The sequence below is a fragment of the Corvus kubaryi genome, unplaced genomic scaffold (assembly GCF_017639235.1).
Source record: "Corvus kubaryi isolate FWS band 111438036 unplaced genomic scaffold, C.kubaryi_AGA036_p1.0 split3-73, whole genome shotgun sequence".
NCBI lineage: Eukaryota > Metazoa > Chordata > Aves > Passeriformes > Corvidae > Corvus > Corvus kubaryi.
Genome location: NW_024582091.1, coordinates 25,259,389 through 25,277,224, shown reverse-complemented (window position 1 = coordinate 25,277,224; position 17,836 = coordinate 25,259,389). Strand labels below are relative to the sequence as shown.

The window sequence follows — 17,836 nt, the reverse complement described above, 5'->3', positions numbered from 1 at the left end:
TTAGCGCTGACCCTTTGGTGACAACCACCTCACCCAGACTGCAGAGCAAACACAACTCCACTGCAAAGTGAAGACCCCCTGTATATCCACGCCTGACCTTCCCCTCTGCTACCTTCTCCAGAGGCAGAAGCTTCAGAGAAGACATCCAGAGGTAGCTGCCTTCCCCAAGAAGAGACTGAGATATCTCACAGCTCCGAAAGCCACTATAATTTTATAACTGGTCAGGCACAGTAGAATTTTGACTTAAATTGTGGCTTTTCCATGGGAGTCTGCTAGGCTGAGTGACGGTGCATGGCAAAAACTTCTGTATAAACGAGACAGCCTCGCCATAAATTTTAGCTAACAGATGCACACTGAGGTTGATAACACAATTTGATACTGCAAATATGACTCTCCAGAGAAGTGTGAATGACAATGGGTTTCATTTAATGAGTAAAAGGACTTTTTTTTTTTTTTTTTTTTTTGGTATGTCTTTTATGAATTGCTTTATTGCTTTCTAAGCAGTGACTTTTCTCCAGGACATTTGTCCATGAATTAGTTAATGGTGTTCAAGGTTGGTTAGCCTTAAGCAAGAGGAACCTAACAGAGGTTTAAGATAAAGTGCTGGTGAAGTATGAGTTTTCTACTGAAACAACAAATGCAAGACAAATACCAGGCCAGCCATTCACAGCAGAGGCTTGGAAAGGCTGGACCTCTCTCTCATGGAGGAGAAGGTGTCAGGAGCAGCTTCCTCTGCTGCTCTCCAGGGAGCACCTCTGAGGTGGCTCTGCCAATGCAGAGTTTTCCTCCGTCTTTTGCTTTGGAGGTCAGAGGTAGAGTACACCTGTATTTCTTAACTAGCACTTCCTAACCAATGCCATCCTTTCCCAAGGTTGTTAGGAAGAGCAGAAGGAACCACTGTCCATGCAGCAGGTGAATCCTCAGAGAGGGTACCAGATACCAGAGCAAAGTGCTGGCACTCACTGTGCTTTGCTCCCCCGATGTCCTCCCCATCCTCCCACACTAGACCTCGCTGCACCAGCCGTGGGATCTTTCAGGGTTCAGAGTGGCCCTCAGAGCACGAAGTAGAGCCAAAGTCTGACACTCCTGCAGTGCCAGGGTCCACAGGTGCCAGCAGCAGCCTCAATGCCCCTTGCAGTGAGCACTGCTGGAAGGCTAATCCCCGGGGAAAGGCAACACTTGGGAATTGCTCTGTGCTTTAAATTTCAGCAAAAACAAAGTTTTAAGGTACTGCCTCAAAAAGAGTGAAAATTGAGGGAAAAGACTGCTGATCAGCATTATATTTGTCTTGGAAATTGGAAATATTTTTATGAGATGTCATACATTTTTACAATTTTCCCCCATTTCACCACATGTCACTTGTAGGATATAGACATCTTTAAACCTGCATGGCATAATGTAACACTAAAAGAACGTTACAACAGTTACCCTCATTTAGGCCAGTTGTTCCTACTGAATTGGGACATTTTATCTCATTTTCTAGATTAAATCAGGTCCTTGGTATGTCATCAAACCATCAAAAAATAAAAGCAGGAGACGCTTTGTTCTAGTAAGTAAATGTTTTGACATATGCAAAACTGCTCATGTCATGAGTATGCAAAGAAAATCCAGGTGCAAAAATAAAAATTTCAAACTGGAGATTCTGAATTTTGTCAGACAATTCCAAAGTTTCTCAAAGATATAAACCACAGTTAAAAAAAAAAGCGCTTACCTGGTGTTTTTTGTTGCTCTAGTGGAATTTTCTATGCTTTGTACTTATGTGATAAATATATTTTCATTTTAAAAAATTCCACAGGTGGAGCCAGTGGGAAGAAAAGCTCTGTGGGCTGGGTTGGGCAAACAGAGATGCTGTGAGACACTGCAGAAGCCGCAGGCAGTGGGATGAATCTGTGTAGCAGCAAGAGAAGTATCTGCTCCATCTGGCTTGGGCTCCACTTCATCCAAGACGTCTTCCTTTTGAACGGGGAGATTCCAGTCATGATGACTCCACCAGAAGAAGAGGTAGCCTCCCAGATTTACTTATCTCAGCCTTCTTGAAAGCACCCCTAACTTCCTTGGCAGCAGTAACCAAACAAGAGCTGTAAAATACTGTTTTCCCTGGTCTGGCTGAACTCACGACTCAGCATATGTGGTGGGGAGCTCCTAAAATAGCTCTCTATTGCCTCAACAGCCTCAGCAGCAACTTGAAAAGTCTTTTGCCTTCTGGGACAACTTGGAGAAGTTTTAAAATGTTTGGACTTATTTTGAAAGTACTGTGAAAGATAAGAATGATCTATTCCAAGGCTGGGTGAACTGAAGGTCACAGCTAAGGCATTGCACAACAGAACCAAGTAGGTTCAGCACAAAACTCGCTCAGGATTTGATCAGCTCATCTTCATTGCTGCTGCTGCCCCTGCCTAAATTCACGTTAAAGCTGAGTCCCTTCAAACTGGCACCTCACCGGTCCAAACAACCACACAGTTTGTTCCAAATACCAGTGGGGCAATGCCAAGGCAGAAGGCAGAGGTCCTTCCCTGGCAGAGCCTTGTTGGAGAAGCCTTCTGAAAAAACCAGCGAAACAGCTCTGTTTCTGAGGGGAAGCTGTAGTTGCTGCAGGACAAGTGCACTCTCACCCTGGGAAGTTTAATGCACACTTTCTCCTGGTCAAAGGCTATTCTCTGTCTGGATCTTGTCATGTTTCAGGTTGTCTCTAGGACAAAACCTGAACAGCTCTTGCTATATTAAACAAGCGTTATCCCCAAACTGCTCTTTATTGCTGCAGTATTTCAGTGTAACATTCCTGTGGGCTCTGCATGGACAACATCGTGGTTTGTACCCTCAGAGTCACAAGAACCCCCCTCCCTCCTGTGAGGAAAGGCTCCCCTTTCTTGAAAATACAATTTCTTCCTGAAAAACGACTCCAGAAAATCATATACATCTGTGGCTTCCCATCAGGGTGGGAGAAGAGCTTTTTGTCAACATGTCTCTCGTTTCTGAGCACGCCCTCCAGTGCTTTGGCCAGAGCCCTCTGTCTAACTTTCTGCTGAGTCAGGCTGCTGGTTTTATTATCCCAAATCCCAAACGGGTGGTTTCAAGTACTCCAGGCATTTTTCAAAGACAGTCTGAAACCCAGCCAAGCCCATGGTGGGGGGTGTAACCCTTCTCCCAACCACGTTTGACTGGTTCTCTCCCAGGTCAGGCGAGCTGGTCTGCAGCTGCAGAGAGCAGCTGCCACCCCTGGGGACAACCCCCCTCTGCCTCCAGAATCAAGAACTTTGTGATTTCTTACCAGCAGAAGATGATTCCCCTGGGGTTATTTGGCCACCAAAACTATGCTGGCTCGGCTGAAGGATTGAAAGGTCGAGGCCCATGTCAATATGCATTGACAGGTATTAGTGGATGCAGGCTCAGGACCCCTTCCCCACCCCCAGGCCCCCCCCCAGCCATTTTCACCTGCTGCTTGAAAGTCACCCCTTCTCCAGGTCCTGCGTTTACATGTCTGTCTATGACACAATAAAAACAGAGCCAAGGCAAATGTGCAATGTAGAGATCCATTATGCTTTATTTACATGCGTCACCATCTCTTTTACAAACTAGATTACAATTTAAAATGGAATACACAAGGCAATATCTACTAACACCAAGTGGAGTAAGCACTGCGTCTCTACTTCATTTGGAAAGGGGCAGGTTTTGCTCCAAAACAAACTTCCTTCCAACCTCTGAGTAGTAAGGTAACATATTCCTCCAGGGCAGCATCTTTTTTCTTTTTTTGTTTTTTTTTTTTAATATAAAACCCTCAGTAAGACTGCAACGTGAGAGTATCTGCTTTCAAATGAAAGTACAAGATAGCCCAAATGAAAAGTATAAACTGTTCAGCTCTTCGGTATGTAAAGACGGCCATGCGCGATAAGGCTGTGGATTTAATATTCTTCCAATTTACATGGCTTGAAACAGAAACAGATAAAACAGTTTTACAGATACTGTATACATATTTTTTCCAATCATGCAACTTTTTAAAAAAAAAGTTAAACATGTGAAGCCAAACGTACAATCCGTTTTTTCCAACCCATAGTTACGAAATGTATCTGGTCCCCCTTCGCATCTGTTGGCAATTCCAAAGGTATATTGTGTACTTGAAACAATTACAGGACACCAATTGCCAAGCAATGATATAATTTTAGAGAAATACATGACCTAAAAGGTAACTTTTTTAAGCAGTGGCACAAAAATTTCTGGAGTAAAGCAGTGTTTAACTATGCAATTACTCTTAAGAGAAATTTTTTTTACAAAATCATTAAATCAAGCCCCAACCTGTGACTAGAAACTGCATAAATAACACCTTTTTGGACCTTTTGTTTAGACCAAGTGTTCAAATGATAACCATGTAATTGTGACCTTGACCTTCATCTGTTTCACATGATTTCACAAGGAAAACTTCTAGGCATAAACATGTTCAAAGACTCAAAGGCCAAATTTTCAAAAAGCAGGTTCCCCAAACTAGCTATTCAAGTCTTAATTTTGACACCTAAATAACTGGCGCTTTGAATTCAGGGAGATTTATTTAGCACCTCTGGAGTGGAGGACCTTTGCTGGGCACCTCAGCAGGTGTAGAGGGTGATGACCTTCCCCTGGGCCTGGGGGGACCTGTCATCTCCCCCTCCTTCAAGAAGCCACGAGGGCAGAGCAGCTTGCCCCCTGCGACCATGCTGGAGTCCCCGATGTTTGGTGCCTGACAGCAGGCACTTCTGCTTGAAAATTTTGACCCCAAAACTGAGCAACAGAAACCAAACCAAACTGAAGAGGCTGGCCAAGTCCATCCCTCTTTATAGAGTGCTAGGATGTTCCCCAAAGCAGGGGCCCAAGCTGTCCCAGCCACGCCAATGGAAATTCTCCCTTTGACATTGCTGGAAGGCAGGTTAAGCCTGTCAGCCACTAATGCTTTTATTACTTCTTTTAAAAAAACTTCTCTGCCATTGATGGGCTGTCTTTAAACCAAGTGTTTTTTCTCCATTTTCTGAACAGAGCGGGCCATAGTTTTGTCTCTCATTTCTGCCAGTGGAAAGCAGTTCCTCTGAACCCAAGCAGGTTCAGTTGCTGGAAGAGAGCAGAATTTGCCCCCGCATTTGCTTTAAGCTTTCAACAGGCCTTCCCTTGCCTTTGACAAGAACTGAATTTGCACCAAGACAAAAAATTAATTACAGGGTTTGGTCACTTTGGCCATACCATCGAGTCAGGCCTTACTGGATCTGTCAGTGATGGTGGGTCTTTGGGCAGCACCAGGGGTCTCACTGGAGGCTCATCCATGTAGGGATCAAAAGCTGCACCTCAGCACAGGGAGCCACCAAGTGAGCTCTGCTGACAGCCAAAATGTGAGGCTGGGGCACAAGTCCAGCCACGGGGTGGCAGCTGCAGAGAAGCCTCAGAGAAAGAAACACCAGAGGGAAGTCCTTCAGCATGCACACACATTTTGGCGTGTGCCAGGAAGCTAAGAGCTAATGGCACATGCTCAGAGGAGGCCAGTGATGAACTCTTGACCAATTTCAGCAAAAGATGCCTGCAGCTGGACTCGGGTAAGCCAGATGCCCAGCTGTGCCACAAGCATCCTGGGAAGATGGCTGCTGACAGACACGGGCAATGCGCACCACCCAGCTCCAGTGAATGCAATGAACTAGGCCACATGCCGACAAGTAGAACCCCTCAGTGTAAAAAGAAAAGAGAAGTTTTTATAAAAGGCAAATGATAAACCCTTGGCTGCTTGGAAGAGTTGATATGCTACAGGGCTATGCTAACCACAACTGCACAGAGCCTACACAGTCATAACTGGGAGGAGAAACCAAGAGGTGCATCTTTATGAGGGAACAGCATGGGGGCTACGCTACAAAACCAAAATTTCCATCACATTAGGAGCTGTTGTTTCACCAAAATCACCTCAGGGACCTGCAAAGTAAGGAGTGAGGAAGGGCCCACGAATGCATGTGTGTGTTGGTGCATGACTGTGCATGTGCAGTGGCAGTGGCAAGAGGGAGTCACTCCACATTGCATGGGACACAGGTTGGTGGGAACTCATGCACTGAGACTTTGGGTTAAAATGCTAGTTTCGTTTTCCTAACATCCATGCATAATGATCCATTTCTGTACATAATAAAATATATTTATATATTTATATGCATAATGCTTTTATGCAATGGAAAAAAAACTTCATATATCGCTTTGGAGAATTATGTATACACTGTCCTATTCAGAACCTCTTCAAACCGAGTTCCTATGTACCACTGGTGTTTTCCCCTCTTTTTTTGTATCCCTCCCCCCCAAGATACAAATAAAAAGTAATCAAACTTTCCAGATTATAGAGAGGATCTATACAGCACCATACCTTTTATTCATTATTATTATTAATTATTATTCATTTTACAAGAGAAAATCTTACAAGCAAAATATATGAAACTGCCTTGTCTTTCAGTGTCGTTTATCCTGCTACAATCTACGCTCATATGAAAAGCCATTTGTATGATACTGTGACCTTGCCATTCCCACTCCTGCTTCTTCTGCCACAATGGATTATACATAATGAGAAGGAAAAAATCATCAAGGATATGTCCAAAACAACAACAACAACAATAAACAGGATCACTGAAGCCGTAATACACACTGCAGTGACCTGTGCCTCAGCTCCTGGCATTGTCACTGCAAGTCACCTGCCGATGCCCAGCCACTAGGTTTCCCTTAATTTCTGCATTTTCAAACACATCTCTGCAGGTGACTGTGTTCACCTTGTGTGGCAGCCCAGCCCATAACTCCTTACCAGCTCACTGCGGCAACGGCGGAAGCTTTGCTAACCTAAGGCAGGAGGGGAGCCTGCTCCAGTGGGGAAGAAAGGGGCTCCTGCCTCGGTGCATGTGACGGCAATGGCACCCGCTGTCAGTCTGTCCTCATGAGCCAAGAGGCAAACTCGCCGGCTTCACTTGTTCTGCAACCAACCCTGGGTTGACCCTTACGGAAAACAGGGGTGTACCATTAAATTTAAGGAAGAGTAAGAAAGAAACCAACCAACCAACCCAACAAACAAACAGACCACGCACATCCCCTCTCTGGAATTCAGACAGTTGATAGGACTAACAAACGCTGTATATTAAGAAAACCCTGACACCTGAGCAGTGCTGGGTTACGGTCATTTCCTTGCCTGTGCACAGTGCCTCAGATTCCCCAGGGAGAGAAAGTAAAAATGGTTAAAAATCTATGGAAATCAAACTGGAGGTTGTACGGGGGAGGGTGGGCAGATAGGGAAAACCTCCAAAAAGAAAAGCCAACTTAAAATATCCCATAAACCATTAATATATTGAAACACCACATACTCATTGACAAGTAACTACTGTAAAGGCTACACAGTGTGTTCTCAACAGGATGGTGCTGAACATTGTCTCCACAGCAGGTGCTTGGCCATCCCAGAAAAGGAAGATTTTGCATACTTCAGAATGAGTTCAATTTCCAACAAAAAGAGGGGAAAAAAAAAAAAAGAGGGAGGGAGGGAAAAAAAGTAGGTTCTTCACTCCAGTAAGGGGCCTATTAACAGTCTGCTTCATTAGGAAAATAATGCAGGGTTCACAAAGGTCGTAAGCTGTAAACAGTATCACTGTCCACTTGCTGACAGCAGATTTGGCAAAGGGTTCTCTCTCTACATCTCGTGTCAGTTTGAGGGCCTGGAGAGGAAGAAGAAAAAGAAGAAAAGACAGTGAGATTACTGCACGTAGAAAAAAAAACACAACAAAAAAGGCAACCAAGCAAACCTCCAAAAAAACAACTTACACTGAGGAGCAATTCAGTGTAAGACATATGTTTGCACCCAGGAGCTTCAAACATATAGCAATGAATAAGTTGACCCTGCCTGATAACACTTTCCCCTTGACAAGGTTCATGTGTTTCTTTGCTGGCTTAGCTGCTCCCAAGCAGGACAGAAAAAACCCTCTCTCCAATGAAAAATGATGGTCAAGTCTGATTTACAGAAACCCAGTGCACTGTCTATTTGTTAAGCATATTTCCAGGTAGAAGCAATGAAGGATCCTCCAGCTTTTCTCCATTTTTCATGATCACCCTTTCTCAGCATCACCAAAAAGCTGAATAAATCTTCTCTAAGTGTTTGACATCCACCACCACCCTCGAAGGACGGACAAAGAGGCTGCTCAAGACAAACAGCAAGGAGCCATGAATTTCAGTGTGGACTTTGGAGTTTTCCACTTTCCTGCTCACACAACACATCAGCAACAGGGTCCACCTGGCTTTAAAAACTGGGTTAGGGTCCATCTTATTCTGTAGCCAAGAAACTTTTCTGTGAGAGAGAAGCATGGGGAAGACACCTTGGATACAGCATGGAGATGACTATGAAGAGACATGATAAGTAGGTAAAACACTGAAAACAGATAAACATTTCAACCAAGGAAGCCAAGGGGACAGATTTTTAAAGGTACTCAGTGGCTTAAAGGTATAGGCAGGCACCACATACGGTTTTGGAAAGTACGTACATTTAAACATTCCCATAGAATCCTCTCACATCTTCAGAAAGTCCACTCAGTAGACATCCATGTTGCTGGGCGTGTGGCTTCTGGCTCTGAAATGGCTTCTGAAAACAGGGCTTAGTCCCCTCACACCACTTACTACCTTTTGAGGATTTTCCCCAAGAAGAAAGATTGATGATTTTTTATACAGTGCAAGAACAAGGGGACACTGGTTGAAACCAAAAAGCCATTGAGCTGATTACAGGAATGTCTTTACTTCCAAAAGACCCTGCTAGCAGGCACCCTCACAAAAAATGGCGGATTTAGTGGAACTGCTGGTTTAATCAAGACGGGCATCTCCTGCAAGGAGGATCACTCAAAGACTGTCTCCTGTCTAAGGTGCCAGGCACTGATCCTATGATAACAATTTATTAAAATGACCTATTCTGATAATGCTAAATGATTGATGGAAATTTAATCATTTTGTCTCATGGTTATTAGAGCAACAGCGTGACAGCTGCTCCCTGCACCATTAGGGGAGAACTTCATTCAGCACAGCTTAGGGAGCAGACAGATTGTGCATTTCACCCAAACAAAATTTGGCTTTAGCCTTAATTATGTGGAGGGGTTTGGGGTAGACTGTTTTGTGAATAAAGGGATTTCCGACTGGATCAACATATTGATTTCTTTATTTTCAAAGGGCAAATTAATGCTGGCCGTTCGTTAATGTGACTGCCTGGCAATGACTCCATTTGGTGAGCCCCGATGGCCATAACAAAGTCAGCAGAAGATACCCAGACAGGCCTGGTAGCCCCCAGTAAAACCTGGCTAGTGGCTCGCATGCAGCTCAAACAAGTGCAAGCCCACTTCTCTACTTCGTAAAGCCTGAGCACCAGAGGGGGCTGGAAGTGAGCAACTTCCCGAAGTGCAACATCCTGTGAAGGCAAGGCGGGTCCCAAACGCCACAGCCCAGCAAGACAGCTCCCTCTCAGGCAGCTGCCAGTTATGCTGCGCGTGGGCTTAACTGTGGCACGTGTGAGAAGTCCTGCTGACTTTGAATAAAGCTATTGATTAAAAGTAAAAGAGTACAGAAACTCCCAATAAGGTACCAGATTATTGCTAAACATTTAAATTAAAAATCTATGTGAAATATTATTCTATGAAACCAAGTGACAAGAAAAAAACTGGAGGATGGATGAAGACTAGCATCTTTTGCGGAAGTGCCACTGCCCGATATTTTTTCTTGAGGGACCTGTACTTCAGACAGTGCCAACATTTTGGAGAGAGATGCACAGCTGAGAACCAATATATAGCAGAACCAAACCATGCTCCATTTTCACAGCTGTGCTTACCTGGCCTTTGGAAATGGACTGAAAATTGCAAAGAGGTAGATCAAAGTCTTAACCCGCCTGCCTTCAAATGACCCTGTTTAAGTCTGTAATAGACCCACAGTCTTGCTTTTTGTCTCACCACAAAAAGCCTCTGTTTACCTTGAGTTAGCAGCCTGCTGCCCCATAGCAATGAAAACTCTATCAAGGCAGGGAAGCAAGTACATCTCCATTTGCCACAGAACCATAGAAGGATTTGGGCTGGAAGGGACCTTAAAGACTGTCTAGTCCAATCCCCCTGAAGTGAGCAAGAACATCTTCAACTACATCAGGTTGCTCAGAGCCCCATCCAACCTGGCCTTGAACACTTCCAAGGATGGGTCATCCACCACCTCACTGGGCAACCTGCTGTGTTTTACTGCCCTCATTGTAAAAAACTTCCTTATATTTTATCTAAATCTACCCTCCTCTGGTTTAAAACCATTATCCCTTGTCCTACTGCAACAGGCCCTGCTAAAAGCTTTGCAAACAGCCACGCAGGAGATGAGACGGCCCCTTCTTCTGCCCGATTCTCTGCCCTCCCATCCTCTACCTTGCTACTGACCAGTTACAAATGCTACTCTCACTTTACTCTGTGGCCAAGCTGACTGGTTTTGATTTCCCTCCAGCAACAACATTTCTTCACCTCTGTCTCACATCATTTCACCACTTAACCTGATGGCCATCTCCCAAGCCCCATGCCAGCTTGAGCACCATCAGAGCAGCTCTGAAGAATCATCTGCCACCTATTGCTTTCTCCCTTTGATTCCAAATGGTGCCAATTATGCAGCACTGGAAATTTCTTCAGAACAGAAGGGTGACACAGTGATGTTCCCCGGAGCGGGGCATAGATAACGTGCCCTGGTTTATCAGTGAGCCAACACAGCAATCAGCACATGAAGTTTTCTGTTGGAAGAAAAGCTGTGTGCTCCTTTACACAATTACGGTATGAGAATCTGCACTACCAACACACAGCTCCTCTGTATGGCAGCCTAACATGAGGCTCCTGATTTGGCTGGAAGGCTTGTTGAGTGGATCTCATCTTGGAAAATATCACCATTTAGAGGTCTGTAAAACAAGTGTTCTCCCTGGGTACCACTTGGCAACAACTCTCCAGGGACAGGAAATCCCAGTAACTACTTTTACTGTCTAGACACTTGGGATGCAAACATTTTCAAGGAAACTCATGTCCTTTAGTGACAGATGTGCATTTGTTCTGGTGCCTCTGCCCTTCGATTTGTCATCGCCTCCAGCAATAGAGCTTCTACTCCAAAGTGGGGGGTAGGCTCAAAAAGCAAGACTTGATTTTGTGTGGTTACAAGTTAATACTCTGCCTGAGGTTTCACAGCTAAAGACTGAAAAAATGAACAGAATTTGTTTAAAAACAAGTAAGGAAGATGACTACTGTGGCCAGTCTTTCTACAGTGACAAAATTACAGAATGATATTTTTATTTCAAGCACAATAAAAATTGGAAATCTCAATGCCACAGCAGGTATGCCACAGTGAGACCCTGCAGGCTTAGCACACACTGCACTCGGATGGCCCTGTGCTGAGGGACAACACTGAGGTCAGGGGACACAGCCCAGCAACAAAAAATAAGAGTTGTCAACTTCATGTGGCTTTATTTCCTGAACTTTCAGGCATGTTGCAACTTCACTTTTTCTCTTTAAATTCCAGTTGTAAAAATAGATCTTTCCCAGCTCAGAACTGGGGGCAGAGGGTAAGAGAGAAGGATGGAAAGAGGAAGAATGCCAGCACAGGACCAGGACTTACGGGACCTAAAATGTTGCAGTGCTTGTAGCTGCATAAGCATGTAAAGTACAAAAGTCTCTCTTTTCCTTCTGTTGCTGCTCTTCCAAGAAACACTGCAAACTATAGGAGACAACCAAGTATTTTGGAAGTATATGTAACTTAAGACAGCAGATCATTCTCTCATCCTGTATCAGCTCCCTGGCAAAGAAGGCCAGAACTGTAGTGAGCTGCCACAACTATTTATAAGCAGGTTATTCTGATATCCCACTGGTCTACAGAATCATAGAAAAGTCCAGGCGGGAACAGATCAGCATCATCTGGTCCAACTTGCTGTTCAAGGCAGACCTTAGGTTAGGTTATTTAGGATCCTGTCACGTATGGAGTACTTCCAGCATGGGAGAATCCACTACTCCTCTGGGCAGTTCATTTTACCCACAAAGGTGGGTAAGGTCCCTTTTAGCCATTTTACAGGTGAAAAGCAAACGCTGAGCCCAAGCACTGTTGATACGTAATTGCTGTTGAGAACCATCACATCTGGCTGGGTTTAATCCTCTGCCCTGGCCAACACAAGAGAGCTTAGATACAGGACAACTTCTCTCCATAAAGTCATCAGGTTTCTTACTTGACAACCTTTTAGATAATTTTATCCCCTGCATTTTGTTCAGGAGCCTGAGGAGTAGGGTGGAAATCCTGCCAGTTATGGGTGACACTGCCATTGACTGAGAGACTTCAGCCCGGGTGTTCAACACAGCCACTCTTAGGCAGGATGCTGCTGGATTAGAGGAAGAAGGCAAAAAATACTTGCAAAATACATCTTTTGTTAGGGGTAAAGCCAATCAGCTGGAATAACTGTGTTTTCTTTGGCACTCGGGAGCACTGGGAAGGAGATGTCTACTGTGGATCACAAAAGGATGTGCAACTACTGCACCTGTGTAAGACCAGAGAAGGATTTTGCTTGCATTTTTGAATCTGAAGAAGAAGTCACATTTTGGAGTGAAAGGTACCTGCATGGCTAGAAACATCCTGAATTATGGGTTTACAGTGTTATGGAAACATGCTATGTATCTGTTATTCTGAATGTGCCCATAGAGAACTTCTTTTCCTTTGCCAGGTACCAAGCCTATTTTAAAAACATCCTCCCTGCTATGGAATCTTCTCATTTTCCTCTGCAGTAAGTTGGAAATGAGAGGCCAATACAGTGTTGATAAAAGGCAGGACATCTTCTATCATGACTTACAAGTGGCAGAAAAGGCAAGAGAGGAAAGGTCCTACCTCAAAACCAGATTTTATCTACATGTGTATGGAATTACCTATAAAAGCCAGGAGATGTAGGCAGTGTGAGGGAAAAACAAAGGGCAAGACATCGAGCTCAGCTGCAGAAGTGCATAAACACAAGGCATTCTCCACAGCATCATCTGGAAAAAGTGGCCTTTTTCCTGGAGTAATGGCAGACAGCCGTGGCTGCACAGCAGCTTCCACTAGCAGAGCTGCATCCCCGTCCGATTAGTGCTCAGCAGATGTCCCCTCTGCCAGACTCCAATAACTGCCACCCTGTGCAGTAATCTGAGTGGAAAAGCTGATTAAACAGCTCCGGCAGACTGGAGCAGAGTGGGGCATTCCCACCACCCAGCCACAGGTATCTGATTTAACGGGGTCAGCGTCCCCACACACCGCTAGGGACTTGATCGGGGACTGTGCTGATGGGTACATCCTGCTGGAAATCCTTCACCATCGGCACCAGGAGCCCAGGGTGGCTCCTTCCTTCATCCCCCTTCCCCAGGCCAGGACAGAAAGGCTGGCTATTGGCACACAGTGCTACTCAAACATGCACTCCCACTGCCTATGCCGTACCTGTGTTTTTTGGCTGTCATCAACGCAAGACTTAAACCTCTCCAGCTGTCAGTTCATCACCTGGGCTGAGTGCCCAATTGCTATGAAAAAAAGATCCTGTCCTTTCCTCAGCTGCATGACGCTATGTTTCTAAAAAGGAGCTCTTATTACGCACTTCTTCAAGCAAATATGCTTTCATGGGGGCTATTTAAAAGTCTGGCTCAAAGGAAGGAATAAACAAAGAAAAGCCACCTGTAACCAGCCCAGCTATCAGGCAAACCACATATCGAGGGACCAACACTGATCTGCAGCTCTAAACAATCATTATGGCTCATTCACATGAGAAAGACGATTTGCAAAGACTCATTCTGTAACAAAACCTGTGCACTGCTGATCCAAGGAGGAAAGCACTGGGGAGACCAGTTGATGCGGGCTGTTCTAAAAATACCAGTTTGTGCTGTCATCTGGTGAGAGTATGTCATCCTGTAATCTTAGCATCTGCAGGGACAGCAAGTTTCTGCCTAATTATTGCTGCTGAATCACATGACAAAGCATGAGGTACTAAAAAATACAGCTATATAAAGCACCAACAGAAGAACACCCAAACCACAGGGTAAGACCACTGTCCTGGCTTCAGCTGCTTTACACTCACGACACAAGCCTGTGGAGGCAATCCTGGTTTTTACAGATCTTTTCCCTGGGTTAATAAAACCCCAAACAATAAACCCAGATTAAAAACATATCAGAACAAAAAAGCCCTACTCCCAGAAGGAGTGAGAAATTCATTGTGTTTGTGTGTCAGCTCCTGCTGTCTTCACACAGCAAGAGCCACAGCATCCCTGCAAGCCCAGGATTGGCCCCTGTATGCAAGGGGCTTTGATGAGCTTCAGTGGGACTTCATGGGGGGCAGTCCCAGTGGAGTTTTCCCAGCTTTCCCCTCTCCTCCTCCCCAGCAGCCATGAGAACAGAGTTTGCTCCTGCGCCACCGATGTGTTCCCCAGCCACCAAGGAGGCCTGCTCAGGGCAGGCCTCCTTGGAGTTGAAGGGATCCCTGTTCCCCATAAAATACATTTTCTACATAGATATTTTTGTTCAAAGACTAAACTTGGCATGTATGGTGTTCAGCTAGTCACTAAATCACCTTTCAAAACTTGGGCTGGCAGAAACAACATTTAATTGTTACAAGTGCCACGACCTTAACCACTAACCTACTAAAAATGGAGCAGAAGAATGTGCTGCTCTTGACTTTCCTTTAGATTTTTTAAAGGCAGACAGCCCCAACTTAGCTCTGTGTAAGAAACCTGACAGCCCTATCCATAAGACCTCATTTTTGAAAATAAGAGAGAAGAAAGTGCAGCTATGGTCCTGAGGCAGTCAATGTCCTCAGGTAAGAGGTCCACCAACTCAGCTTTCATGGGCAGAAGATTTCTGGTAGAAAACAAAAATAATCTTCTTTGTGGCAAACTGTACAGAACTCTCTGATTCAAAACTCCATCCAAATGGAGATCTTTGACTACCTATTTTCACTTTTAAGATGTTGTTGTAAACACGAAGTCACACTCAGACCTACTTGTCTTTGGTATGAACTGTACACAGAAACAGACTGAATATCAATTAACAAACTGGCGAGTAGTCCAAGCTGATATGGACTAATGTAAGACTAATAGAAATTTTGTTAGGTTTCCTAAGATTTTTTTTCATCAGAGATGTTAATCATCAAGTGTGAACATTACATGGCATTGCTATTTGCAGCTTGTGTACTCTGCAATAAGAAGATGTGGGACCTAGATGATACTAGTGGAAAATGAGTGACTTTAACTGATCTGTCAAGTATTTTACATGTAATTTTCAAACAAGTCAACATGAGTCCAGCCCAGCTCTGTTACAGAGCCCAGAGGCACCCTGATGAATGACACATCGACATCTCTTTCAGAAGATGCAGGTTAGATAAGTTCTTCAGACTATGCCACCAGCTCAAGAAGTTCCTGCCTTGCTCGTGCTGAGCCTTTCTCCACCCCATGCCCAACCGTGCCAGCATTGCTGCCTGCATTATGCCATTGTAAACTGGATCACTGAAACAATCCAGGTAAAAGCAACTTCTTGGATGGGTTTTGATGCTGGAGAAAATGTTTGCCTGTGCAGCAACTGTTCCCCAGCTCCTGACCTTCCAGGCAACAGCAAATGTCCCACATAGTCTTCTCTGATGCTCTGGTTTGGGGTGGCTCTTCAGCAAAAGCCAAGTCCCTTTGGACTTGCCAGGTGAGATGGACCCCAGAGCAAAGTGCAGAGTTGTGGGAATCCCACAAGAGAAGGACCCATTAATTTCAAAATAAAAGGTATTCTAGAGACAGGTGAGGGAACAGTGATGTCTTTATTTATTGATAAACCCACTGAAATGCCAATGTGATGATTATGAGTGGGTGGAGGGCATTATCCAGTGCTTTTGGAAAGCAGGTAGAGATAGAGGAACAGAGGCCCCAGGCAGTATAAGTGGGAAAAGTTATGGCTGAGTGAATAAAGTAAGAAAAAAAAAAAGATTTTTTCCATTCCTTCTTGTAAGAGAAAAAAACCCAAAGCAAACCCAAATTCATTTACACCCCTCAATAAGGTCCCTCTGAAAGGTTGGGCATGGGCAGCCTTGTGGGCACAGGTTAGTGGGGTGGGATTGGGCAGGGCTCTTTGCAGGGACCATGCACAGGCTTGTGTGCAGCAAATGTGCACAGCCACTAAACCTGCGACAGTGGCATCCCCTGCAGGCATTTTTTTATTTCCCTATGAAGAAATTGTAGTTGATTTTCTTCCAAAGTAAACCTCCCCTCCATACCTAAGTATGTATAAATTAAATATCTATGTATTTGCCTTCTTTCTTTTCTTCCTGAAAACTGACTCCAATGTTTCTCTTATTTTTAATAGAAAACAAAGCACTCACTATTCCTGGGTATGCCAGTAATCCATTGTAACTGCTTCTGCCTGCCTACAAAACACACCTGGCCACCTTTGTGAAACAGATTTAGCATAAGCAAGTGCCAGGCTGTTCCACCAAAAGCATTCCCCAGTCTTTGGGCTTATAAAGATTCATTACTGGGGTCATGAACATTGTTGAGAGAAGATTTTAATTCAGGGATCCTTATTGCTACAGTGGAGAAGTAACCGAGAAAAGCAATTCAGAACAATTGCATCTGATGTCATGCGAGAAGCCCCTCTCAAAACATGAGATGTTCATAAGGAGGCAAACTCTCAAACAGCGCTGCTTAACAGATGAGGAAGGGTGCATGATGAACCAGCTCAGCAGAAATCATCTGCATTTGCACCTGATACCGGAGGCACCCTGCAGCAGCCGGTCCACTTGTCAGGGAGAGGGAGAGAGGCTTCCACAGATGACTGGACAGTAATCCGCCGAGGAGAGCTGTCTCGTTAATAAATCTGTCCTCTGCAATGAGACTCTGCTCACACAGATGTGTCAGTTCCTTTATTCAGAGGGAGCAGCCTGAAAAAGATCACGGCAGCTCTGCTTTCCGAGGATGCCAGAGGCTGGGGTGAAGAGGCAGCAGGGAACATCGGTGAGGAGGTGGGATGCTGTGTCTCCTCCATGCTGCCCGCACAAGTCCCCCTGCGGCGGCTGCTACCTACACGCAGCACGCAAAGCTATGGAAGCTGGAGGCTGCCCTATTTGCCTGTGTCAAGCAAAACTGTCAATAACATCTATTTTTCAGGCCCCATTTGATAGATTGTACTGCTGGATGTTGCACAGCAATGAGGTTCCTACAGCCTTTTTTTTTTACATCAGGCAAAGAAGTTTTTTAAATCCAAGCAGCTCGTGCACCTGAAGGAGAGAACTGGTCAGCAAGCATGACCTTCTGCAAATTTTTGCCTCCTCATCCTTGAGTCAATTCTCTTTTTTCCCCCTTTATCTTCCTAAATTCTCCAGTACTGGAACTGAAGAAACCTCAAAATTCATCTGTGGCCCTGGCCTTGCCAAGTTGCCACCTTGCTCAGGTCAGTGGGACGCAGAGTCCTCTACAGCCCATCTCCTTCCTGTGCATTGCAGTGCTCTTGCCAAGAGTGAGAAGATGTGCAAGAACCAGAGGAAATGCTTCCACTGAGAGAAAGGAGTGTGCACACCAACCACTCCATCGGAGCACAGCGGTTTTGCAGATTGACTGGAAGAAGGATGGCTGGGCAGCCTCGTTCTCCCTCACAGATAGCAGATAACAGCAGGTCTCCCAAGGTGCTCCATACACACAGGAAACAGGAAAACATTCTGGAGGTTCACCACTGCTGCTCACCTACCACAAGGCTTCCCCTTGAACATCTAACTGTGAAACAGTGAATGAAAATGCAATTAAAGATGAAAGGGGAAAATTATGCACTGTAAAGTCAAAGGACACTGACTCCTTTTTTCCATCCTTCACCTGGA

At 44.9% G+C, this 17,836-nt stretch overlaps 1 protein-coding gene and 1 long non-coding RNA gene across 4 annotated transcripts in view; one reads left to right on the top strand and one right to left on the bottom strand.

Moving 5' to 3' along the window:
* The window catches only part of LOC121658899, a 47,107-nt gene extending 43,328 nt beyond the window's left edge, over window positions 1-3,779 (top strand). For both annotated transcript variants that reach the window (XR_006014093.1, XR_006014091.1), the window contains one exon: window positions 1,796-3,779. This is a non-coding gene — a long non-coding RNA (uncharacterized LOC121658899). The remainder of the gene's footprint in view (window positions 1-1,795) is intronic.
* Window positions 3,517-17,836, bottom strand: part of FOXO3 (forkhead box O3) — a 90,006-nt gene continuing 75,686 nt past the window's right edge. Inside the window, exons 3-4 of one of the 2 annotated variants that reach the window (XR_006014076.1) lie at window positions 8,496-17,831; window positions 3,517-7,676 (exon numbers count right to left, since the gene is read on the bottom strand). The gene's annotated coding sequence lies outside the window, so the exon portion shown is untranslated. The remainder of the gene's footprint in view (window positions 7,677-8,495; window positions 17,832-17,836) is intronic. The other variant, XM_042016377.1, reaches the window with a different exon arrangement.